We start from the raw sequence: 27670 nt of genomic DNA on the forward strand, positions 1-27670 counted from the left end.
CTACAATTGCCATCCGACGAAGATGGCAAGCCGACACCCTGCGAAAAATAGGAACTGACCCTAATCAAGAAGGTGGAAGCTGATGCCAGAGCAACCTGCACCCTCCAGTGCAGACTGACCAAGGAGGAACTCAACAGAGTTGGACCATTCTCCAGCGTAAAAGAACTTTGGGAGAAGTTGATCGAACTCCACGAGGGCACCTCTGACACAAAGGTAAGCAAGAGAGATCTCTTATTCAATAAATTATATAATTTGAAAATACAGGAAGACGAGACGGCCAGCCAACTTCACGCTCGTATACAAGACATCCTAAATTCCCTCCACGTGATCGGGAAAAAGGTCGAGAACAGAGACATCATAAGGTACGCACTTAATGCTTTTCCGAGGAGCACATTATGGGCATCAATGGTAGATGCCTACAAAGTCTCCAAGGATTTATCTTCAATTAGATTAGACGAATTATTTTATGAATTTGAACTTCATGAGCAGACTAATACACAGCCACCCGAGAAAGGTGTAGCTTTGCTTGCAGGTACCAGTAGAACACGCGAACCAAGATCACAAAGAAGAACCGAGCAAGGGTCGGAATCAGAACCAGACTCAGACGATGAAGACGACGAACTAACAGCTAATCAAAGGAGCTCTACAAGAAAGACCTTGGTAAAGAAGCTCTACAAGAAAAAGAAGGGCTTCAACAAGAAAGACCTAAAGAAGGCAGTCTAATCAAAGGAGGGTCAATCGAGCTCAAAGGTCAAATTTGAGGTAACCTGCTACGGATGCAACCAGAAGGGGCATATCAAGGCCAACTGCCCCAATCAAAAGGATGCAAAGAAGCAAAGAAAGAAGAAGGTACTAAAAGCAACCTTTGAAGAATCTTCAAAAGAGGATACCGACGACGAGCTAGAACAGACGAGCCTTCTTGCCCTGATGGCCCAAGACCAGATCAATGTGTCCGAGAGTGAGAGCGAGTCGGAAGCAGAATCGAAAAGAAGCCACGGATCCATATCCATTTCCGAAGGGCACGATCCCTCTATAAGTATCCCTCGACTTAACAACCTAGTTAATTATTTGTTACGAAAATTAGCTAAGTCCAATCTTAGAATTAAGTCACTTCTAAAGGAAGTAGCTGTCCTTAAAGAAGTGACTAACTCTGAATCTTTGACTGAACCAGTTCAGACTGGAAACTCGACTTAAGACCAAAAACTTGAGGAAGAGAATTCCAGCCTGAAAACTCAGGTCAAGAATCTAGAGAAAACATTAGAATGATTCTCTTTGGGTTCCAAGAACCTTGACCTACTTCTTGGAACACAAAGGGCAATTTACAATAGAACTGGACTAGGATTCAAATCGAAAAAGAAATATAAATTATATTTATCACTTATACAAAGAACAAATAGAAAAATGGTCCAAGCATGGGTCCCCAAGTCTAACCTGATCAATCAAGTTGGACTTGGACAATATTGGGTCCCTAAGGATCAAATACATTACCTCGATAAACCATATCGAGGCTATGATCCAGGGGGAGCTAAAAGAAAAATAATAAAAATAAAACTAGATTCAAACTAAATTAAATTCAAATTAAATTAAATTCAAATTAAATTCTAACTAAATCAAAATCCAAAGGAAGGCTCCAGAATAGCTGGCACCTCCGAAATTAATCCACCCGATAAGGGTAAACAAGAGTAGACTACCCAGTCGGGTAATTAAGGTTAGATTAAAATGGGCTAGGTTTAACTTGACCCACGGTACTGGTGAAGTATTGGATGATAGTACGTTGGGAAACTTAGTCATCACATGTCTTGGAAGATATGGCTTCCACCTGGCGCATTTGGCTAAGTGGAACTGACCGAAGCTACCCTTTATGGATCCTAACCAGTTAGACCAAAGTTTTGTATTAAGTTCAATGGGTAGGACTATTTGGAAAACCTCGAAGGCATAGTTACTTTAATAATGTCCTTGTGACTCACCATAGTCCAGAAGTTTATCCAAAGAATGCATACTTGTTGAACCCAAAACTAAACCTAAATCTAACACAAAGTTAAACTAAACCCTAAAATTGAACCATAATTCATCTCACAACAATTATAGGATTCCCTGATTGAAAATTTAGATCAGGTGAGATGACTAAGGATTTAAAATTAAATTCATAATTGGAATTAATTTAAAATTAAATTCATAATTAAAATTAATTTAAAATTAAATTCATAATTAAATTCATAATTAAAATTAATTCAAAATTAAATTCATAATTAAAATTAATTAAAAATTAAATTCATAATTGGAATTAATTCAAAATTAAATTCATAATTAAATTCGTAATTAAAATTAATTCAAAACTTAAACTTATTTTTCAAAACAAAAATTAATTAACTTTACATTATTGTTTCAAAATTAATTAACATATTCTTTTTTCAAAATTAATTAACTTAAACTTATTTTTCAAAACTTAATGAACTTAAATTATTTTTAATTTAATTAACTAAAATTATTTTTTAATTAATTAACTTAAATTATTTTTTTTTCAAAACTTAACCAACTTAAAATTATTTTTTCAAAACTTAATTAAATTAAATTTTTTTTAAAACTTAATTAACTTAAAAAAAATTTTTTAAACTTAATTAATTTAAATTTTTTTAACTTAATTAACTTAAAATTATTTTTTCAAAATTAATTAACTTAAATTATCTATTCAAAATTAATTAACTTAAATTATCTTTTCAAAATCAACTAACTTAAATTATTTTTAAAAAATTAATTAACTTTCAAAAATTAAGTAACTTAAATTATTCTTCAAAAAAATTTTAAACTTAAATTATTTTTTCAAAATTAATTAACTTAAATTATCTTTTCAAAATTAATTAACTTAAATTATTTATCAAAATTAATTAGCTTAAATAATAATAATTTGGTATCAACTTAAAATATTTTTCAAATTAACTAATCTACTAACTATTGAAAACCTAGTACGAGTAGAGAGCTTATTTCAATCAAACTATCTTTTAATCCATTAAATCCAAATCAACTACTTTATATGTAGGAATTGGATCAATAGATGATAGATAGTGGATGTTCCAGACATATGACTGGAGATAGGTTGAAGTTCACTAAGCTCAAATTGAAGAACCTAGGGCAGTTGCGTTCGACAACGACGGTAAACTTAAGATAATCGGAAGAGGTAATATCGAACTTAACTCCAATTTTTTCATTCAAAAAGTTCTATTAGTTGAAAATTTTAATTTCAATCTATTGAGTATTAGCCAGTTATGTGATAGTGGATACTTAGTTACCTTTGATAATTCTGGATGCTTAATTGAAAACGTTGACCACCTCAAAATCCGACTTAAAGGACTTAGGAAAAATAACATCTATATAATTGACCTACCCTCAATAAAGTTCTCTTGACACAACAAGAGGAAACCAACCTGTGGCACAGAAGACTGGGTTACACTCATATTAGACTCATTTCGAAAATGAGTCAAAATGGCTTAGTCAGAGGATTATCCAAATTAAAAAATCTAGAAAATACAATTTGTCATCCCTGTCAACAAGGAAAACAAACCAAGTCAACCCACAAGTCAACCAATCTAGAAAGAACCAACTCCTTACTTGAGCTCCTTCACTTAGATCTATTTGATTCACATGGAGCCAAGTCACTAAGCAAGAACCAGTATTGCTTAGTTATAATTGATGACTACTCCAGGTTCACCTAGGTAAAATTTCTAAAAACAAAAGATGAAACTTTTGAAGTCTTTAGTAATTTTTGTAAATTAACAGAAAATGAAAAAGATACTAAAATTAAAAGGATTAGAAGTGATCATTGGGGGGGGGGGATTTGAAAATCATAGATTTATCCAATTTTGTAAAACCAACGGATACAAACATAAATTTTCATGCCCTAGAACCCCCCAACAGAACGGGCTAGTAGAACGGAAAAATAGAACCTTACAAGAAGCCGCTAGAACCATGCTAAACGAATATAATCTAAATCATCAATTTTGGGCTGAAGCAATAAATACGGCAAACTATATTCAAAATCAAATACTAATTAACAAACATTATAATAAAACCCCTTATGAAATTTATTATAATAAAATTTCCAACTTAAACTACCTAAAAGTATTTGGATGTAAAGTTCATATTTTAAACACTAAAGACTACTTAGGAAAATTTACTCCCAAATCAAACCAAGGAATCTTTTTAGGGTACTCTACAACTAGTAGGGCCTATAGAGTCTATAATCAAAATACCCTAAAAGTTGAAGAAACAACTAATGTAAAATTTGATGAAGAAAATAATCTACCAAATATAGATCAAAATATTGACATTAACCCAAGAATTATAGAAGACAATGAAATTCAACTTAACACTAGTAAACCAGAGGAACTAAATCCTAACACAAATATAAGACCAACAAGAATAGGTACTTCTCACCCACTTGACCAAATTTTGGGTGACCCAAACTTAGGAGTTAGAACTAGATCCTCGTATAGGAACCTGAGTCAGATTGCCCTTATTTCAAAGATTGAGCCTAAGACTATAGAAGAAGCCCTACCCGACCCAGACTGGATCATTGTTATGCAGGAAGAGCTAGCACAATTCGAAAGAAACCAAGCCTGGGAACTTGTACCTAAACCCATAGATAAGTCCATAATTGACACCAAATGGGTATTTAGGAACAAATTGGATGATCAGGGTGAAATAGTTAGAAACAAGGCCAGACTAGTAGCCAAAGGATTTAGTCAGGTTGAAGGTTTAGATTATGACGAAACCTATGCACCAGTAGCTAGACTCGAATCCATTAGGATGCTGCTAGCTTATGCAACACATAAAGGATTTAGATTATACCAAATGGATATCAAGTCAGCCTTTTTGAATGGATTTATTAAAGAAGAGGTATATGTAGGTCAACCCCCAGGTTTTGAGGACTTAGCTCATCCAAACCATGTATTTAGATTAAAAAAGACCTTATATGGACTAAAACAAGCACCTAGGGCATGGTATGAACAGTTATCTAATTACCTAATATCCAAGGGCTTTAACCAAGGTTAAATAGACCAGACTCTATTCATCAAAACAATAGAAAAAGATATTTTTGTTGCCCAAATCTATATTGACGACATAATTTTGGCTAAACCAACACTAAACTATTAAAAGAATTTGTTAATTTAATGGAAAATGAATTTGAGATGTGTTTGGTGGGGGAACTCAATTTTTTCTTAGGTTTACAAATTAAACAAGCCAAAGATGGAATTTACATTTACCAAACCAAATATGCCAAAGAACTAATTAAAAAATTTGGCATGGAAAACTCAAAAATTATAAATAGTCCAATGGCAACAAATAGCAACATTGATTCTGACCTCGATGGAAAACCAGTAGACCCAAAGTACTATAGAAGTATAATAGGTAGTCTACTCTACCTAACTGCAAGTCGGCTCGATATCTTATTTGTAGTAGGTATGTGCGCAAGATATCAATCCTATGCAAAAGAGTCACACCTAACATATGTTAAAAGGATACTTAGGTACATTAAGGGCACCCTAATTGTAGGACTTTGGTACCCTAGAACTTGTACCCTTGACCTTGTTGGCTACTCTGATTCAGACTATGCTGGGTGTAAGTTAGATAGAAAAAGCACAAGTGGGAGTTACCAAATTCTAGGTCAGTGCTTGGTAAGTTGGTCAAACAGAAAGCAATACTGTGTTGCTCTATCCACTACTGAAGTTGAATACATAGCACTAGGAGAATGTGTCTCCCAACTTTTGTGGATGATGCATACACTAAAAGATTATCAGCTAGAATACAAAAATACAAAAATTTTAATTGACAATATAACTTCAATTAACTTAACCAAAAATCTAATTCACCACTCCAGGACCAAACACAGAGAGGTAAAACACCATTTTGTAAGAGATCATGTGGCTAAGGGTGAAATTGTACTCAGCTATGTTGAGTCTAAGTCAAACCTAGCTGACATTTTCACTAAACCCTTACCTGAACTTGAGTTCAGTGCACTTAGAAGGCAAATAGGTATGTGCTGGGTAGAATAGTTTTTTATTTTCAAATCAGCTTCATATAGTTTTCAAAATCATCGTATGTTTTAAAAATTCTAGGAAAATATTGTTTTTAAAATTCCAATTTTACTAGACTTTTAAAAATATGGAATTAGCTTAGGCTCTACCTTAGAAATCTTGCTCCCCTAGAATTCAGCCAGAGCATCTCACAAACACCTAGGCTTACCTTACTTGTGTTTGAAAAACATAGAATGGCGTGAGATGCATAGAGTACAGCCTGGACTTAAGAATGCATATATCTATGCATCAATATGAGTCTGGGCGTTAAACACTTAGTTAACATTAATCAAGTCAAGTCTTCCAGCACTAGTCAAATCTAACTGGATCTATTGACTTAACTTGACTAACCAAGTGAAAGCTATTGCCCTCTAGGTAATCAGCTAGTAACTAACTGGTTAGACATGTGGCCGCGAACCCAAGTGCTTGATTTTTAAACTTTTTTGGCATAACAATAGGGCTCTGATACCTTACTTAAAGCGAAATTAACTTATTAACAATCAAGTTAACCCAACTCATGCTTGGACATTAAGGATTAAAGCTCCTCCCTTGCCCTCAAAAGCCTTAAATTAATGATTTGACTAAAAGAAAAAATTCTTTCAAATTTAAACTTTAAGCTAAGTTTTCAAAACCTTAAACTTTCAAATCATTTATTTACTTCTTTGAAAATTCTGGCTAAGTATTTTTAGACTAAACTTACAAAATTCTGGCCATTTTAAACTAAAGTATTTTTCAAAGTAAGAAAAATTTAACTAAACTTAACTTTTTGAAAGAAAAATTGCTCTTTAGACCTTGGTTTCACTTAGCTAAAGAATATTATACAAAACCAAGTGCTACCAAAATACTTTGTCTCTTATTAAAAGCCTAATGGTTCAAAATTTTGACTTAATTGCTCAAAATTGTTTTTGCTATACTACAAAAGAAAACTCTTTCTCCAGCAAAATTAATTGATAAAGTTTTTTTAACCAAACTTCAAACTCAAATTGTTTTAACTTAGTGAATTTGACGTTGCTTTTAGAAAGTTCAGATTTTTTTCTCTCCTAAAAATCTAAGATTTTTTTTCAAACATGCTTAGTTTTTGATGAATGGCAAAGGGAAAGAGTAGGGAAATTCAAAAGAAAGATTAATAAATTTTTTTTTAAGAATGCCATTATTAAGGGGGAGCTTGACAAAGCTTAAGTGTTCAGCTTAACCACGTGCATTTAAAATCAATTAAGCTTGTTTACTTAAACTTTATGTATCTATTTTACTTAGCTTTGTAAAAAATCAGTTGCCATAATCAAAAAGGGAGAGATTGTTGGTGCGGGAAGCATCCGACGATCGACCATTATTTTGATAATGGCAAAGGAATTCAAAGTTAAGTTGTCTTGTGATCTAATGCACTTGATTGAGTGTTTCAGGAAAGTCCTAGTTGCGGTTAGGCAGGTGGAAAACCCTAGGGGGTGGTAACCCTAGGTCATAGGGGGGTGGTAACCCTATGCGGAAAGTCTTGGCGGGTCGAGAGCTTCAGGAAAAAGTCCTAGGGGGGGTAACCCTAGGTGGAAAGTCCTGGTGTCGCGAACCAGGTGAAAGACTGGACCAGCCGGGAAGCGGAAGTCCAACAGAAAGTCCGGAAGCTTCAAACGCTGAGCAAAAGTCCAGTCGATCTGGAGGATCACACTAGCATCAGGTAAATCTCCTGAGTGGAGTAGGTGAGGACGCGTTCCCCGTAGAGGGAACAGTAGGCGTCGGGTCGACCTAGGATTTCCGGTTGGAAATCCAAAGTCAGACCCGGACACTCCGACGACTGTCAAGTATATTTATCATATTATCCATGCGCTAACTTTGTTTTGCAGGGTTTGTGTTTGGGACTAACACAATTTGCAGGAACAAAGGAACATCTTTAACCTCGGATGAACAGTGTCTGAGGCGCCTCCATGGGGCTTGGAGGCACCTCGGGTGCTAGCCGAAGCCAGCTGTCCCGAGACGCTGGAGACACCTCGGAGGTCACTGGAGGCACCTTGGACCAGATGTTGGAGGCGCCTTGGAGCAGCTTGGAGGCGCCTTCAGTGGGATAAGGTGCGACCAGATTAGAGCTGATCCATGCGTGCGACTCGGCGGCCTGGAGGCGCCTCGGACAGGCTTGGAGGCGCCTCCAGCACTGTTTAAAAGGGGACTTCGACCAGCAACTTGACATAACGAATTCTAAGCAATCCTTACACTGCAAGCTGCCTACGAGACGATCCCGAAGTGCTGCAATAACATCTTGATGACCCGTAGCTTCAGTTTCAATCTAGTTGTTGTTGGTATAAAGTTTATTTCAGTTCATAATTGTACCTAGTTTGTAATACTTCTTCATGATTATAGTTGTTGCCCAACGTAAATGCTCAACGAGCGTGGGCCTTGGAGTAGGAGTCGCCCTAGGCTCCGAACCAAGTAAATCTTGGTGTGCTTTTGTGTGTTGATTGTTTTCTTTATTTATTTCCGCTGCTTTATAACTCGATAGTTTTACGAATTCGAAAAGAGTGAAAGCCACGAGCGCTATTCACCCCCCCTCTAATGCTTTCGATCCAACACATACGTGTCTGGTATGTACTATTAGTGTTGCTATTGACTGTGTTTATTGGTTAGTATACACTTGTTGGATCTACCCATACTAGAATTAGGTGTTAGATGGATCTTGTACTAGAGGTACTTATATTGATTGTGTTACTGTATTGATGAACATTATGTTTGTATTTTGATTATTTACATCATGTTCATCATTGCACTACATGCTGACAATTAAGTCTCCCTCTGTAGTTGAGAGAGTTGCCGTTCATATTTGCTGCTCATTAGGGTACTCAGGGTGAGTGGTAGCTGAAGTTGGGTTAAGTTTGTCCTATTGTACTCGCTCGGCCATTCTGAGTAGTGGTAGTTGGAGTCGTGCAGGCAGTGACCCCTCATTGTTATGTGGCTAGATAGCTACTTTGCATCCAGCCCGTCTTGGACATTCAGATGTAGTGATAGCTGGACACGCGAGCAGTCATCACAATCCTACCTACTCAGTCACTCATGTTGGGTGCTACTCGGAATTCTGTTCTATTTCCCAATACAAAAATTTATACAAGCATAGAATTTTCCTAGCAACCTATGTACTTTTCATAAGTTAAACTTAGATTGCAAACGAAACTTAACATTACTAATCCAAGTTGAACCCATGTGATCTTCAGAAGTTAAACTTGGATTGCAAACGAAACTTAACATTATTAATCCAAGTTCAACCCATGTATTCATCAGAAGTTAAACCATATTATAGAAGTTGATTAAATATTTATTTCAAGGATTGGCTTCCAGGTCGTTGGCAAGGCACTTGGCCTTCTTGGTTATGGGACCATCCACTACTTCCTAGACAAAGCCTTTCAAAGAAATTGAATATTTAAACTCCTCACAATAAACCCTAGGTCTAACTAAAGAGACCTCAATCAAAGCACAAGATCGAAGCATAAAATCGAAACACAAAATTGCTAGCCTCTTGTGTTGGTATTTCAGGATCCATATAAAGAAAAACTAAACTAGTTCATCGCGGAAATAATTAACTAGTTATACCTTTCCTTGTATCTTAAAGACCTCTTGATCTTTTGTTATATTCCTCTCCTCCTCTTGGACGTCGTGTGGGCGACGATCTACCAAGATGAAGACACTCGACCTTCTCCTTCTTTTCCAAGCTTTCGACTACCAAAGAATACAAAATGAAGAGGCCTCCTCCTCCTTCTTCTTCTTCTTCTCCTCCAAGCAATCGGCCACAAGGTGAAGGTCCTTCTCCAAGTACCCTTATGAAGAAGAAAGGGAAAAGAGGGAAGAACCGACCACAAGAAATTAGAAGAGGAGCCTAGGTTGTGTTATTAGAGAGCATCCCCTCCTCCTCTTTTATAATCTTCGCTAGCGGCTAATAAGGAAAGTTTTAATAAAATTTTCTTTTATTTGCTATTGTAGATGGTTACAAAAAAGGAAAGATTTTAACAAAATTAAAATCTCTCTTTTAAACCATTGTAAATAGCTATAAAAGGAAAGATTATAACAAAATTTTATTTTAAACAAAATATTCCTTTTATTCCTATAATGGTTGGTTAAAAAAAAGGAAAGATTTTAACAAAATTAAAATATCTCTTTTAACCATTGTAGATAACTACAAAAAGGGAAAGATTTTAACAAAATTAAAATCTCTCTTTTAACCATTATAGATAACTATAAAAAGGGAAAGATTTTAACAAAATTAAAATCTATCTTTTAATTCATTGTAGGAAGTTATAAAAGTAAAGATTTTAACAAAATTTTGTTTTCAACAAAACTTCCCTTTCTCTTCTTGTATGGACGACCCCATGCTTGGGCACCAAGCATGGGTTAGCCGGCCCACATCTTGGGCACCAAGAGGACTTGGCCAACCCCTTGCTTGGGTATCAAGCAAGGATGTGGCCGACCTCTCATTTGGGTAAGAAACAAAATCAAAATGGGCGAACTCAAGGCTTTATAGAGGCTACAGCAGGAATCGAGAGGAGGAATTGGTTTTGGCCTCCCGATGAGCTTGAGCTTCCTGTGTTCGACCCGAACACCCAACTCAAGTTCATCAATAATAACTCATACCACTAAAGAGTTATTATTGAACTACCGCACCAATCCCATATTACATTATGGGATCCTTCTTATCATTAGTGCGTTATTCTCCCTGTGTTTAAGATATCGAATGTTTATTAATTAAATGAGTTACTGACAACTTAATTAATATCTAGCTCCAAGAGTAGTACCACTCAACTTCATTGTCATGTCGTACTAAGTCCACCTGCAGGGTTTACATGACAATCCTTATGAGCTCCTCAAGGGGACATCATCAACTTAGATAACTAGGACACAGTTTCCTTCTATAATCAACAACACACCATATAAATAATATTATTTCTCAACTTATCGGGCCTATTGATTTAACGAAATAAATCTCAGCCATTGATAAATTAAATAAATAAATACTAAGTATATGTGCTTGTTATTATATTGGGATTAAGAGTATGCACATCCATAATAACAGAGGTTATGTTCTTTTATGCAGCTAGTATAAAAGGAACAACCTCAAATGGTCCTGCTCAATACACACATAGTGTACTAGTGTAATTTTATAGTCAAGATAAACTAGTACAAAATTATACTGCAACTATTTACATTCCAATGGTTTGTCCCAATCCTTCTTGGTTGTGAGCTACTATTTATAATTTATAAGGAACTGATAACATTGTTGGTTGCTACTCGGAAAACCTAACGGTTCCACTATACAAAAATTTTGTACAAAGGTCTGAACCTTTTCCTAGCTACCATGTGTTCTTTTAAATTAAACTTGGATCTCCTACAGAACTTACACGTTTGATCCTAAGTTTAATTTATTTGTTCTTTTAGGTTTAGACTTGGATCTCCTGCGGAACTTAACACGTTCGATCCAAATAACCTAAGTCACGAAGACAATTAAAAATCTATTTCCAAAATTGTCTTCCAGTACTGCATGGCAAGGCACATGACCTTCTTGGATATGGGAGCAACCACCACCGACTAGACAAAGCCTTTTAATGAAATTAAATATTTAACCTTCCCATAGTAACCCTAGGTTAACCTCTAAGAACAATCAAATCACAAGGAAAAGAAAAAAATACAAAAGAACACAATTTCGAAAACTAATTCGAAAAACTATAATCGCATGCCTCTTGTATTTGGTATTTTTACATGGAGATAAAACTAACATGATGCGGAAAACAATATTAGTTATACTTTTCTTAGTAGATAATGACCTCTTGATCTTCTACCGTATTCATCTTCTAATCTCGGACGTTGTGTGGGCAACGATCTTCCAAGATGAGAACCACCTAGCACCTTCTTCTTCTTCCTTCAAGTTTCGGCCAAGCAAGACTTCTAAAGGATGAAGATCTTTTTTCCACCAACCAAACTCCAAGGGATTCAAGCTTTCTCTCCTTCTTCTCCAAGCTAAGATCCGGCCACCAAATAAGACTCCAAGAGCATGAAGAGGTTTGGCCACAAACATGGAGAGAAGAGAAAGGGAAGAGGCTGGCCACACCAAGGAAGAAAAGAGGGAGAAAAATAATAGAGATTGTTCACCATGAAGGCACTCAAACCCCCTCATTTATAATCCTTAGCTTTGGCAAATAAGGAAATTTAATTATAATAAAATTTCCTTAACTTTCCTTCACATGAATTAATTAAGAAAAATTAAATAAAATTTCCTAATAACCCATGTCATGGCCGACCACCTCATGGAAGAGCAAATAAGGCAATTTTCAATCAACCAATTAAAATTCCTTATTTGTTTCCGAAAATTTTAAAAAATAAAATTTTCCTTTAAAATCCCTTCATGGTTGATAAAAAGAAATTTCTATAATTTTAATTTTTCAACATGTGAATAATTTACAAAGAGGAAAAATAAAATATCCTTTCAATCTACAAATAAGGAAAGAGATTTAATCTCTTTTCTTAATCTTTTGTAGAAACTTATAAAAGAGATATTTTAATTTTTAATCTCTCTTTTAAATTATATCTTCCACATAAGAAAAATTTAAATTTAAAATTATTTTCTATTTTAATAGGGCCGGCCACATAAGCTTGGGTTCAAGCTAGGGCCGGCAACCCATGGACCAAGGCTTGGCCGGCCCTAGCTTGGTCCTCAAGCTAGCTTGGCCGGCCCCTACAACATGGGTATGAAGGTGGGTATAGGTGGGTATAGTACTCTATAACTAAGAGGCTACGATAGAGACCGAGAGGAGGAATTGGTTTTGGTCTCCCGATAAAATTAAGCATCCCGTGTTCGCCCCGAACACACAACTTAATTTTATCAATAATAATTCATTCCACTAGAGAACTATTATTGAACTACCACACCAATCCCAAATTACATTTTTGGGCTCCTTCTTATTATGAGTGTGTTAGTGTCCCTGTGTTTAAGATGTTGAATGTCTACTAAATAAGTGAGTTACTGACAACTCATTTAATTAATATCTTAGTCCAAGAGTAGTACCACTCAACCTTATCATCATGTCGGACTAAGTCCACCTGCAGGGTTTAACATGACAATCCTTATGAGCTCCTCTTGGGGACATTATTGTTGGGTTTTTCGGGCCTCGAAAACCGCTTTTCGCGTCGCGGAAACCCCGAATCACCCAAAGCCGTAGATCCGTGCAAGGAAAAATTTCGAAAACACAAATACGAGTTTTATACTACGATCTACAGTAGATCTACAAAGGAAAAACCATTTTACCTTCGATGCGTGCCCTTGCAAAATCCCGCTCGTCCAAGGTACTTGTCGGATCTTCAAAGTATCAAGGTAGATATTTCTCTAGTGATATCCACACGAACAAGGAGTGTCTCTCACACTCAAAGGATGGAGAAGAGAGCCCCAAGTGTGCTAGCACTTTCTAGAGCTCTCGGATAGGATTTAAATGGAGGGAAAAAGAAAGAAGAAAGGAAACTCTTACACTCAAGAAGTAGTCTCCTCTTTTGTGACCTTCACTCTTTCTTTCTTCTCTTGGAATACAACTCAACCACCTTCTCTCCCTTCATGGAACCCACGACCAAAAGAGAAGAGAAAGCAAGAGAGAGCTAAGGAGGAAGAAGATGGAATGAATGAGAATCAATTGCATTCACTCTCCTTCATGTGTGTGTAACCCCCTTCCCATTTAATGTGGCCATTAAAGAGGGGATTTGTAACCTCCATGAGGTGTCACACACATGTGTAACCATGATGATGTGGAGCATCATCAATGGTCCACCTTATGCCAACTCACAAATGAGGTGGCAAAAGGTCAATTCAAAATTGACCTTTGATCTTCCTTCTCAAATCAAGTCAAACTTGACCAAATCTCTCTCATGGTTGATCTAATCTAACCATTTGATTCAAGCCAACTTAATATAATGAATCTAATTCATTTAATTAAATTGATTCAATGAGTCATAATCCAAATTAGACTCATTGAACACATGAATCAACTTGAGTCTAACTCAATTAGCCCAATTTGGATTACTCTTAATCCAATTTGGTTCATCACATGAACCTAATCCAATTGGTTCATCATATGAACCTAATCTCCATCCACTTGTTCTTTGTGTGTGACCCAATAGGTTCTTTTAACGTTGGCAATGTTTCTAAACTCCTTTAGAAACATAAGCAATGAGCGGCATCTAGCAATACATCATTGCTACCCAAGTTACAAGAATGTTGAGATCCAACATCACCTTGTGACTACTAATTGTGACTCCTCACAATATGTGACAAGTGTCCTTCTATCCTAGACATCTAGATTGATTAATGTGAGGCATAGACCGTGTCATCCTCTAATCAATCTAAATCTTGAACTCCAAGTAGACTCACTCGATCTAATGAGCTCAACATCTAATGTTGACTCATTTGGGCATGGCCATGCACTTCGTGGTCTCACTCTATCAAGAATAGCGATGTCGCTCCCGTCATATGGGGGGGATAGATCCCATCTACATCACTCACATCCCTCTGCATAATTCGTTACATACCCAGTAATCGCCTTTATAGTCCACGCAGTTACGGGTGACGTTTGACGAAACTAAAGTACATAACTCCTTATGTAGGGATCCATGGTGACTTCAAGTCTAAGGACTAATAGTCATACTAATAGCCACATGAGAAAGTATATGACACTCATATAACGATCCATGATACTTTCTCATGGCGAGTCATTCAGTATACATTCTCCAATGTATACCCATGTGTCAGCATGATATCTCTATATCCATGACTTGTGAGATCAAGTCATCGAGCTGACCTACATGCTAGTCTTATTGCATTAACATTGTCCCTGAATGTTAATACTCGACTAGGAATGATTTAGAGTAGTGTTCCCTATATCATCTCACTATCGATTCAACTAATCGATTGATATAAGTATGAACCTTCTACTCAAGGACGCTATTATACTTAGTCTATTTGGCACTAATACAAATAAGTATAATAACCAAACAAATGCCTTTATTAATATACAAGAATATGATACAATGAGTCCATACAATCATCAAATGATTGGCTCTAGGACTCTAACTAACAATCTCCCACTAGCACTAGTGCCAATCAGTATAGGCTCTAAGGCCTAAAGACCTAGTGTGACCATCATGCTTCCTCTGTGCCAAAGCCTTGGTCAAGGGATCTGCGATGTTAGCCTCTGTAGGTACTCTGCAAATCTTCACATCTCCTCTATCGATAATCTCTCGAATGAGATGGAAGCGCCGTAGTATGTGCTTGGTCCGCTGGTGTGAGCGAGGTTCCTTCGCCTGTGCTATAGCTCCATTGTTGTCACAATAGAGCTCAACTGGGTCAGCGATGCTAGGAACCACCCCAAGTTCAGTGATGAACTTGCGGATCCAAACTGCCTCTGATGCAGCAATATACTCGGCCTCTGTTGTAGAATCAGCTACTGTGTCCTGCTTCGAACTCTTCCAGCTCACAGCACCACCATTTAAGCAAAATACGAACCCTGACTGCGATCGGTAATCATCCTGATCGGTCTGAAAGCTGGCATCACTGTAACCCTTTACAGTTAGCTCATCATTTCCTCCATATATCAAGAAATATTCTTTAGTCCTTCTTAAGTACTTAAGAATATTCTTGACCGCTATCCAGTGACTTTCACCTGGATTTGACTGGTATCTGCTCGTCATGCTCAAAGCATACGAGACATCAGGTCGAGTACATAGCATGGCGTACAAGATAGATCCTATGGCTGAATCATAAGGGATTTGATCCATGCGGTCTCTCTCCTCTCTAGAAGAAGGACCTTGAGTCTTCGAAAGACTCACGCCATGTGTCATCGGCAGAAATCCCTTCTTGGAGTTCTGCATGGCAAACCGTAGGAGTATCTTGTCAATGTATGTACTATGACTTAAGCCAAGCAATCTCATAGATCTATCTCTATAGATCTGTATCCCTAGAATGCGGGATGCTTCACCTAAGTCCTTCATTGAGAAACAAGCCCCTAGCCAAGTCTTGACAGACTGTAGCAAAGGGATGTCCTTCCCAATGAGAAGTATGTCATCCACATACAATATGAGGAAGATAACTATGCCCCCTACAACCTTCTTGTAGACACAAGGTTCATCTTCGTTCTTGATGAAACCAAACTGTTTGATTGCATCATCGAATCGAAGATTCCAGCTCCGAGAAGCTTGCTTTAGTCCATAAATGGACCTATGCAGCTTGCATACTCTGCTAGTATGCTGTGGATCTACAAAACCCTCAGGTTGTGTCATGTACACATCCTCGAGTAGGTTTCCATTCAGAAACGCGGTTTTGACGTCCATCTGCCAGATCTCGTAATCGTGGTAAGCTGCAATAGCAAGCATGATCCGAATGGACTTAAACATCGCTACTGGAGAAAAGGTTTCATCATAGTCAATACCATGAATCTGCTTGAAACCTTTAGCTACCAAGCGACCCTTATAGATAAGTCCATCCATGTCAGTCTTTCTCTTAAAGACCCACTTGCACCCAATGGGTTTTACCCCTTCAGGTGGATCAACCAAAGTCCATACTTGGTTCGTGTACATGGATTCCATCTCGGATCTCATGGCCTCTAGCCATTTCTCAGAATCTGGTCTCATCACAGCTTCCTGATAGGTGGTAGGCTCATCCTCTATGAGCACAATGTCATCATGGTCAGACAAGAGAAAAGAGTATCTCTCAGGCTGACGACGTACCCTATCAGACCTGCGAAGAGGTATGTCTACTTGAACCGGTTGTTGTTCCTCAACTCCTTGTGGAACAACATCATCCACAATACTTTGTGGTTCCGGTTCAATTTCCATCGAGGCATTAGTGTTATTGTTCGCATCTTGAACTTCTTCAAGATCGAACGCGCTCCCACTAGTCTTTCTAGAAACAAAATCCCTTTCTAGAAAGACCCCATTGTGCTGACTGGGAATGTAGAAATAATATCCCTTAGTTTCCTTGGGATATCCGATGAAATAGCACTTGTCGGATTTGGGTCCTAATTTGTCTGAGACTTGACGTCGTACGTAAGCCTCACAACCCCAAATCCTCATGAAAGACACCTGGGCATCTCTCCCAGTCCATATCCTATATGGTGTCTTTATCACGGCCTTGGATGGAACTCGGTTGAGAATGAAAGCTGCCGTGTCTAGAGCATATCCCCATAGATATGTCGGAAGATCTGTGTGACTCATCATAGATCGTACCATATCTAATAAGGTACGATTCCTCCTTTCGGATACACCATTCCACTGTGGTGTTCCAGGAGGAGTGAGTTGAGATAAAATCCCACACTCAGCTAGTTAGTCACGAAACTCATGGCTTAAGTATTCACCACCTCGATCTGATCGAAGTATCTTAATACTCTTGCCAAGCTGGTTCAGTACTTCATTCTTGAATTCTTTGAACTTTTCAAAGGATTCAGATTTATGTGTTATCAAATACACATAACCATATCTACTGAAGTCATCAGTAAATGTGATGAAGTACCTATAACCGCCTCTAGCAGCGACATTGAAAGGGCCACATACATCACTATGTATGAGTCCTAACAAATCAGTCGCTCTTTCACTGTGCCCACTAAAAGGAGTCTTGGTCATCTTGCCTCGTAGGCATGACTCGCATATCTCATATGATTCAAAATCAAATGAGTCCAGCAAACCATCCTTATGGAGTTGGGATAAGCGCTTGTCATTTATATGACCTAAGCGACAGTGCCAGAGATAGGTGTAGTTCATATCGTTCGATTTGAACCTCTTGGTACTAACGTTATAGATAGGGCTCTCTAGATCTAGAATATAGAGTTCGTTTATCAGAGGTGCACTACAATAGAACATATCGTTTAAATAGATAGAACAACATTTGTTCTTTATTATAAACGAAAATTCTTTCTTGTCCAAACAAGAAACTGATATAATGTTCTTAGTCAATGCAGGCACATAACAACAATCGTCTAACTCTAGTATAAGCCCAGAGGGCAGAGATAGAAAATAAGTCCCTACAGACAACTCGTGCTCCATTGCCTACTAGTAGATCTATCTCGCCCTTTGTCAATGCTCTGCTATTTCTCGGTGCTTGTACACTAGTACAAATGTGCGAAGCACATCCAGATCTAATACCCACGACGAAGAAATAGAGAGGTTGACTTCTATAACATTTATACCAAGTAGAAATCTTATTTCTCTTCTTGTTAAGATCTTCCGGTATCCTGTGAAGTTCCTCTTCCATTGCTTGTCCTTGATATAGTTGACAAAGATGTGCAACCATATCGTAAGCACCCATTAACTTATGTTGCTTCTGAATCAGAGTTCATGGTCGCGAGCATTAGACATGACACATCTAATGCGTCATCTTGATGCTTCTTGTAAGCATCTTTGTCACCCGGGGCATTGGCGGGAGGAGCCTCGAATGGGCTGCCCAACGCGTCTTCGCCCCGAGTGAGAACTATTCTCGTGTTCTGTATCACCAGAAATTTGCTCCGTTGAGCTTGTCCTTCTTAAGGACAGATCGCAGGGAGAAAATGTTCGTATTCGACGTCATGGCAATTCTACAACAGAAATAAATGCAGAAATAAGAATCATATTCTTTAAAATCATTTAATTAGGCCTTTAATTAAATGATGCTCCCACTGAATTCTATAATTCTTGTGGGACAAGATCCACATTATACTAACCCTTGAGTTAGCTTTGGCTAATACGCCCAAGGCTTAGTATGATCGGTAGGTAACGATTACCAATTACATCTCTATGCAACTCTTGTTTATAGAATCAATATCTGCATTTATATTAGAACTCGAGTTAGCTTTGGCTAATACGCCCGAGAGTTAATATAGATGTGATATTGACCTATCTTTCCAACTATTGGAAGAATGCCTATAGTTGATTCGATCCAACCGAGTAACTATGAATACTCAATCTAATTGAGTTTGTATTCACCCATGCGTTGATAGACGGGACCAAGATTGTCCTTCCGTACCCTACCAAGATAATATGTATTGCTCTGCTTTGGCAGATTCAACAATACATGTGATCGAGGTAATGATAGGTATCACGGCATGGTTAGGCATTAGAGTTGAGTCGATTGAGATCTAATCTAATCGAGAAGGGATGCATCTTGTGCACGACTTAGATCTAATCTAATCGCAAGGGTGCATCATGTGCACGACTTAGATCTAATCTAATCATTAGGCACTAATTAATTAACTACTTATTAAATATGCATCACATACACAAGCAATTAATTAATCTATTTGTGATTTAGTCATGCCCCTACTACGATCTTCTCAAGCCAATGAGAAGATCGATCGGTCAACCTAGGGTCAACAGCTTCTTCAAGCTACTCCCTTTGACCACCTTGTGTTGCTCGTGCCCGCCTCAGAACTCCGTCTCGTGTGGACCCTCCACCGCTCCAATTTGTACATTACAATTTGAAACTTGAGTTACATTCGAGTCTAAATCTAATTTACAACAAGAAAATAAGAGAAGGCACGACGCGCAGGTCGCGAATATAATACAACACTCGCAAACACATAACGGCACGCAGGCCGTATTAAGAATTACAACACAACCAATCATATTGGGCTTTGGGCCATGACTATCACAAATTAATATATAATTCAAAATTATATATTTTTCATAATTTTCTATAATTTTAAAATTAATTTTTATAATTTTACGAATAAAATTTCCCGGCAGTCCCGTTTAGCGGTTTCGAGCGCAATCGCGGAACGGATCCCCTTGCGGGGCCCAGGGGCATCGCCCCTACCCGCGATCTAACCATCGCGAGGGTTCCTTTGCGATCCAACAGCACCTAAACCCGCTGTCCCAAAACGATTTGGGTCGAGACATTGTCGTTTCGGAAAAATCTTCCCGACGGGTTCGTTTTTAGCGATTTCGGGTGCGATCGCGGAGCAAATCCCCTTGCGGGGTTAGGGGCAGTACCCCTACCCACGATCTAACCATCGTGAGTTGCTCCTTTGCGATCTAATGGCACCCAAGCCCGCTGTCCCAAATGGATTTGGGGCAAAACGAAGCCGGTTTTGAAAGATCTTTCCGGTAGCCGAAGCCTACAAGTGCCGAGACACTTGTGCTTCGCTTCTACGGAAAAATTACCCATTAAATCATAAAAAACTAATTTTTACAGAAAATCACAGAAGGTTTTTTTTTTCATAAAAATAAAAACAAACTCGTACAAGCCTTGTACGTGGCTCTGATACCACTGTTGGGTTTTTCGGGCCGCGAAAACCACTTTTCGCGTCGTGGAAACCCCGAATCACCCAAAGCCGTAGATCCGTGCAAGGAAAAATTTCAAAAACACAAATACGAGTTTTATACTACGATCTACAGTAGATCTACAAAGGAAAAACCATTTTACCTTCGATGCGTGCCCTTGCAAAATCCCGCTCGTCCAAGGTACTTGTCGGATCTCCAAAGTATCAAGGTAGATACTTCTCTAGTGATATCCACACGAACAAGGAGTGTCTCTCACACTCAAAGGATGGAGAAGAGAGCCCCAAGTGTGCTAGCACTTTCTAGAGCTCTCGGATAGGATTTAAATGGAGGGAAAAAGAAAGAAGAAAGGAAACTCTTACACTCAAGAAGTAGTCTCCTCTTTTGTGACCTTCACTCTTTCTTTCTTCTCTTGGAATACAACTCAACCACCTTCTCTCCCTTCATGGAACCCACGACCAAAAGAGAAGAGAAAGCAAGAGAGAGCTAAGGAGGAAGAAGATGGAATGAATGAGAATCAATTGCATTCACTCTCCTTCATGTGTGTGTAACCCCCTTCCCATTTAATGTGGCCATTAAAGAGGGGATTTGTAACCTCCATGAGGTGTCACACACATGTGCAACCATGATGATGTGGAGCATCATCAATGGTCCACCTTATGCCAACTCACAAATGAGGTGGCAAAAGGTCAATTCAAAATTGACCTTTGATCTTCCTTCTCAAATCAAGTCAAACTTGACCAAATCTCTCTCATGGTTGATCTAATCTAACCATTTGATTCAAGCCAACTTAATATAATGAATCTAATTCATTTAATTAAATTGATTCAATGAGTCATAATCCAAATTAGACTCATTGAACACATGAATCAACTTGAGTCTAACTCAATTAGCCCAATTTGGATTACTCTTAATCCAATTTGGTTCATCACATGAACCTAATCCAATTGGTTCATCATATGAACCTAATCTCCATCCACTTGTTCTTTGTGTGTGACCCAATAGGTTCTTTTAACGTTGGCAATGTTTCTAAACTCCTTTAGAAACATAAGCAATGAGCGGCATCTAGCAATACATCATTGCTACCCAAGTTACAAGAATGTTGAGATCCAACATCACCTTGTGACTACTAATTGTGACTCCTCACAATATGTGACAAGTGTCCTTCTATCCTAGACATCTAGATTGATTAATGTGAGGCATAGACCGTGTCATCCTCTAATCAATCTAAATCTTGAACTCCAAGTAGACTCACTCGATCAAATGAGCTCAACATCTAATGTTGACTCATTTGGGCATGGCCATGCACTTCGTGGTCTCACTCTATCAAGAATAGCGATGTCGCTCCCGTCATATGGGGGGGGATAGATCCCATCTACATCACTCACATCCCTCTGCATAATTCGTTACATACCCAGTAATCGCCTTTATAGTCCACCCAGTTACGGGTGACGTTTGACGAAACTAAAGTACATAACTCCTTATGTAGGGATCCATGGTGACTTCAGGTCTAAGGACTAATAGTCATACTAATAGCCACATGAGAAAGTATATGACACTCATATAACGATCCATGATACTTTCTCATGGCGGGTCATTCAGTATACATTCTCCAATGTATACCCATGTGTCAGCATGATATCTCTATATCCATGACTTGTGAGATCAAGTCATCGAGCTGACCTACATGCTAGTCTTATTGCATTAACATTATCCCTGAATGTTAATACTCGACTAGGAATGATTTAGAGTAGTGTTCCCTATATCATCTCACTATCGATTCAACTAATCGATTGATATAAGTATGAACCTTCTACTCAAGGACGCTATTATACTTAGTCTATTTGGCACTAATACAAATAAGTATAATAACCAAACAAATGCCTTTATTAATATACAAGAATATGATACAATGAGTCCATACAATCATCAAATGATTGGCTCTATGGCTCTAACTAACAATTATCAACCTAGATCACTAGGATATAGTTTCCTTCTATAATCAACAACACACACTATAAGTGATATCATTTCCCAACTTATCAGGCTTATTGATTTATCGAACTAAATCTCACCTATTGATAAATTAAATAAATAAATATCAAATATATGTGCTTGTTATTATATTAGGATTAAGAGCACACACTTCCATAATAACTGAGGTCTTTGTTCCTTTATAAAGTCAGTATAAAAGAAATGACCTCATATGGTCTTACTCAATACACTCTAAGTGTACTAGTGTAATTATATAGTTAAGATAAACTAATACCTAATTACACTACGAACTTCCAATGGTTTGTTCCTTTCCATCTTGGTCGTGAGCTACTGTTTATAATTTATAAGGTTCTGATAACATTATCTTCTGTATGTGACACCACATACTATGTTATCTATAATATAAATTAATTGAACAACTACAAACAAATGTAGATAATTTGACCAAATGTGATTCTTTATTCAAAATAAATGTCTACAAAAGCTTAGGCTTTCAGTATACACTCTAACAATCTCCCACTTATACTAATGACTAAGCTGCCATATCTGCTGCCATACATCTGATTCCCATCCCCTCCACATGCCAATCAAAAGCTTTTGCTGGAAGGGCCTTAGTGAAAGGATCTGCCAGGTTATCTGCTGATGCAATCTTGGCGATGACAACTTCTCCTCGCTTCACGATATCTTGTATGAGATGGTACTTGCGCTCTATATGTTTACTTGCCTTATCGGCTTGTGGTTCCTTCGAGTTTGCGACTGCACCGCTATTATCACAATAAATTGTGATGATTTTGGGCAAACTAGGAATCACATCTAAGTCCATTAGAAAGTTCCTGAGCCATACTGCTTCTTTAGCTGCCTCAGAGGCTGCCACATACTCAGCTTCCATGGTTGAGTCCGAAACACATTTCTACTTAACACTCCTCCATGCAATGACTCCACCTCCTAAAGTAAACACATAGCCTGATGTAGACTTACTGTTGTCCCTATCTGATTGGAAATCTGAATCCGTGTAACCCACAGGGAGCAAATGGTCTGATTGGTAAACTAGCACATAATCTCTAGTCCTTCTCAGGTACTTTAATATATTCTTTACCGCAGTTCAATGTCCTTGTCCAGGGTTACTCTGATATCTGCTAACCATGCCTAGGGTAAAACAGATATCAGGTCTCATACATAGCATTACATACATAAGGCTTCCTATAGTCGAAGCATAAGGAACTGCTTTCATGTCCTCTATCTCCTTTGATGTCTTCGGAGACATCTCTTTAGATAGAGCTACTCCTTGCCTAAAAGGTAAGAAACCTTTTTTGGAATTCTGCATGCTAAAACGAGCAAGGATTGTATCTATATATGAAGCTTGGGACAGACACAATATTCTTTTCTTGCGATCCCTTATAACTTTGATCCCAAGAATGTGTGCACAATCTCCTAAGTCCTTCATATCAAATTGTTTGGACAACCATACCCTTATGTCCGATAATACCTTGACATTGTTGCCAATTAACAAAATATCATCTACGTATAGTACAAGAAATACCACCACATTTCCGTTATACTTCTTGTATACACAAGACTCATCCGGACACTGAATAAATCCATATGACTGGATTACTTCATTAAACCAGCTGTTCCAAGATCTTGAAGCTTGCTTCAGTCCATCAATAGACGATTGAGCTTGCACACTAGATGCTCTTTGCCTTTTTCAATGAACCCTTCTGGTTGCTTCATATGGATGTTTTCTTCAAGACTTCCATTAAGGAAAGCTGTCTTGACATCTATTTGCCAAATCTCATAATCCATATGAGCGGCAATGGAAAATAGTATCCGGATAGACTTAAATATGGCTACCGGTGAAAAGGTCTCCTCATAATCGATTTCCTCTTTCTGAGTGTACCCTTTTGCAACAAACCTAGCTTTGAAGGATTCTACCTTCCCGTCTATCCCTCTTTTCCTTTTGTAGATCCACTTGCATCCAACGACTTTTACACCATCAGATGGTTCTACAAGCTCCCAGACCTTATTAGAGTACATAGATTCTATTTCAGAATTCATTGCCTTTTGCCAATGTAACACCCACGAAATTATAAGATAGGTGTATGAATATTATTTTTCCTTAGAGCATAGAAATGAAAAGAATAAGAGAAAAAGGAAAATAAAAACAAAAAGAAGAAATATAGAATAAGAAGAGGTGAGGTCAAGGATTGAACCTTGAACCTCCCACAAATGATGGAGATAGATTTATGAATGATAACCATTAGGATAAGAAGAAATAATTGGAATGAAAGGAATGAAAAATTTAGTTAAAGGAGAAAAGAAAACTAAGCAAAAGAGCAAGAGAAAACCAAGTTGCTTACCTCCTTTTCCCTCATGGTTAAGAAAAGGGAGCAAGCAAAAGAAGGATTGACTACTTCCCTTCCCCTCTCTATTTTCGTGGGAATTAATGGAGTGAGGGAAAAGAGGAGTTGGGGGGGAGAATGGGGACATGTCTCATTGGTAAGGGAAAAATAGGATTAGAGAAGAAAACAAAGGGATTTAATTCATTTTCTTCTTCCTCCTTCTTCCTTCTCCATTCTCACTGAACCAAGAAACTCCTTTCCTCTCCTCATACCAATTTCTAAGTTAAGTTCTTCTCCAAGAAAGCTAATTACCGAGAAGGAAACTTCAAGTTCTAGCCCTTACAAGCAAAGGAAACAAGAGAAGATACAAGAAGAAGAAGCTTCCACCTTCCTTATCACTAGAACACCTTTTTCTCTAAGGAAAACCACAAGCGAAAGGATGTAAGTTCCCCTCACCTGTGGTACAATAGCTCTTATTTTTCTATGAATATTCGGTTGCATATAAAAAGAAAGAGAAAGCTAAGAAAACATCATGAAGGAATTCTAACCAAGATAAGATCAAAGGAAGGATATAGAGAATGAAAGGATCTAGATTTAATATGTTTGAATAATTCTCTTGTAGCATGTATTTTATGGTAAGGATTTATCTATGTTAAAAATGTTTGGTAAAACCTAGATCCATGAGTATTCGGCCATGGTAAAAACTAAAGGCCTAGGAGAGCTTTAAGTTAAAACTAAGTATGCCAAGATCTCCTTAAGATAATTCATGAAACTATTATGATATGCCAAGATTATATGTTTAGTTAAACTCTATTCAAGTCGATGAAGGTTCGGTTATGTTTGGATTTTTTTTTTAAAGCCTAGGAGAATTTAAAGCAAAATCTAAGATGCTCATGATCTCCTTGATGAAATGTTATGTAGCTAATCTAGTGGGCTCATGTTTATTGTTGTATGGAAATTAAATTCATGCTCTATATCATTCGGCCACTTCATGATTTAGGACTTAGGGAACTTAGAACCTAACTCAACTATGCTCCTGTTACTCCTTGATATATATGCTATGAAAGATGTTTAAGATTTCCATGCTTTTAGGACACTTGAACCTAAATTTTTAGTCCTATAGTATTCGGCCATGTCATGATGAAGGACTTAGGGAACCTAGAACCTAACCCAACTATGCTCATGTTATTTCTTGATATTTTTGCTATGAAAGTTATTTAAGATTCTCATGTTTTTAGGGCACTTGAACCATAATTCCAAACCCTAGATGTTTCGGCCACATCAAGATCTAGGGCTTAGGGAACTTAGAACCTAACCCAACTATGCTCATGTTATTCCTTGATATATATGCTATGAAAGTTGTTTAAGGTTTCCATGCTTTTAGGACACTTGAACCTAAATTTTTAGTCCTATAGTATTCGGCCATGTCATGATGAAGGACTTAGGGAACCTAGAACCTAACTCAACTAAGCTCATGTTATTTCTTGATATTTTTGCTATGAAATTTATTTAAGATTCTCATGTTTTTAGGGCACTTGACCCCTAATTCTAAACCCTACATGTTTCGGCCACATCAAGATCTAGGGCTTAGGGAACTTAGAACCTAGCTCAACTATGTTCATGTTATTCCTTGATATATTTTCTAAGAAGGTTGTTTAAGGTTCTCATATTTTTAGGGCACTTGAACCCTAATTTCAAACCCTACAAGTTTCGGCCAATACATGATGAAGGACTTAGGAAACTTTGAACCTAACTCAACCATGCTCATATTATTCGTTGAAATGGTTGCTATGAAAGTTGTTTAGGGTTCACAAGCTTGAATGATAGTCTTTAACCCAATGCATGCTTGATATGGTTCGGCCATGATAAGTGGTAAGTCTAAGTAACCTAGAACTCTACCTAAACCTGCTCATGATAGTTCTTATGGTATAAGAAGTGATGCTTGCTTCGGGTTCACATGTTGGGATGAAGTTTTCACCATAAACCCAGCCTATATGGTTCGGCCACAAAGAGACATTAGGGTTAGAGATCGAATTATGTTTTCCATGTATCTTATATGCCATGATTTTAAGTTTTCCATGCTTCTATGTTTAATTATGCACACTTATGATCTATACATGATGGAAACCCTTATGCTATGGTGTGTATTATTTATTATGAATCTATGTGCAAATTTATGCATGAAATATATGATGTGTTGTGTGCCCAATTTATGCATGAAATATATGATGTGCTGTATGACCAATTTATGCATAAAATATATGATGTGCTGTGTGCCCAAATCTTTACATACCATTATGATGAGCGGTGTGCCCAAAAGTCTATATGGTATGATATGATAAGTGACACGATGTACAAGAAGAGATAAGAACCATGATATGTAAGAACGTGCTATTTTACTTTATGTATGGCTTGTACCAAGGGTGGGCTCCATAAGCGCCCCGGGGTCGATGAACTAAGAAACGGGGCTCGTTAGGGATGGGCTCCTAAGTGCCCCTAGGTCGATGGACTAAGAAATGGGCCTAGTATGTATGCCTTGTAGGGTTCAAGACTTGCTACCTTGGACCTACATAGGACGCGCGCATTTATGTATGTGGTACAAGCCAGGGCCCTAATCATGTTAAGATTATGTTTAAGTATGTATAGTATAAGTTTTCAAAGGACATATTGCATATGTTTTCATGATACATGGTTAGGAATTTACCTTGCATATACCTTATGATTATGCCATGATATTTATGATGATGTTATGATATGTCAGGGTGAAATTGACGATTATGTTATGTTATGCCATGATACCTTACACTTATGTTATGATATGCTATGATATGATGCATGATATAATGAATTGTCTTCATGTGTTATGTCTTGTGATTTTGATATATGTCATACGGTTTTTGTGAGTAGGAAAGGAACTTACTGAGCCATGAGTGCACACAGCTTACTTTCTTGTACCACAGATAAAGGCAAGGAATGGATGAACTAGGGGAGCAGCAGGAGGGGCTAGAAGGATGTGTG

The sequence above is a fragment of the Zingiber officinale genome, chromosome 11A, assembly GCF_018446385.1.
Source record: "Zingiber officinale cultivar Zhangliang chromosome 11A, Zo_v1.1, whole genome shotgun sequence".
NCBI classification, from domain to species: Eukaryota; Viridiplantae; Streptophyta; class Magnoliopsida; order Zingiberales; family Zingiberaceae; genus Zingiber; species Zingiber officinale.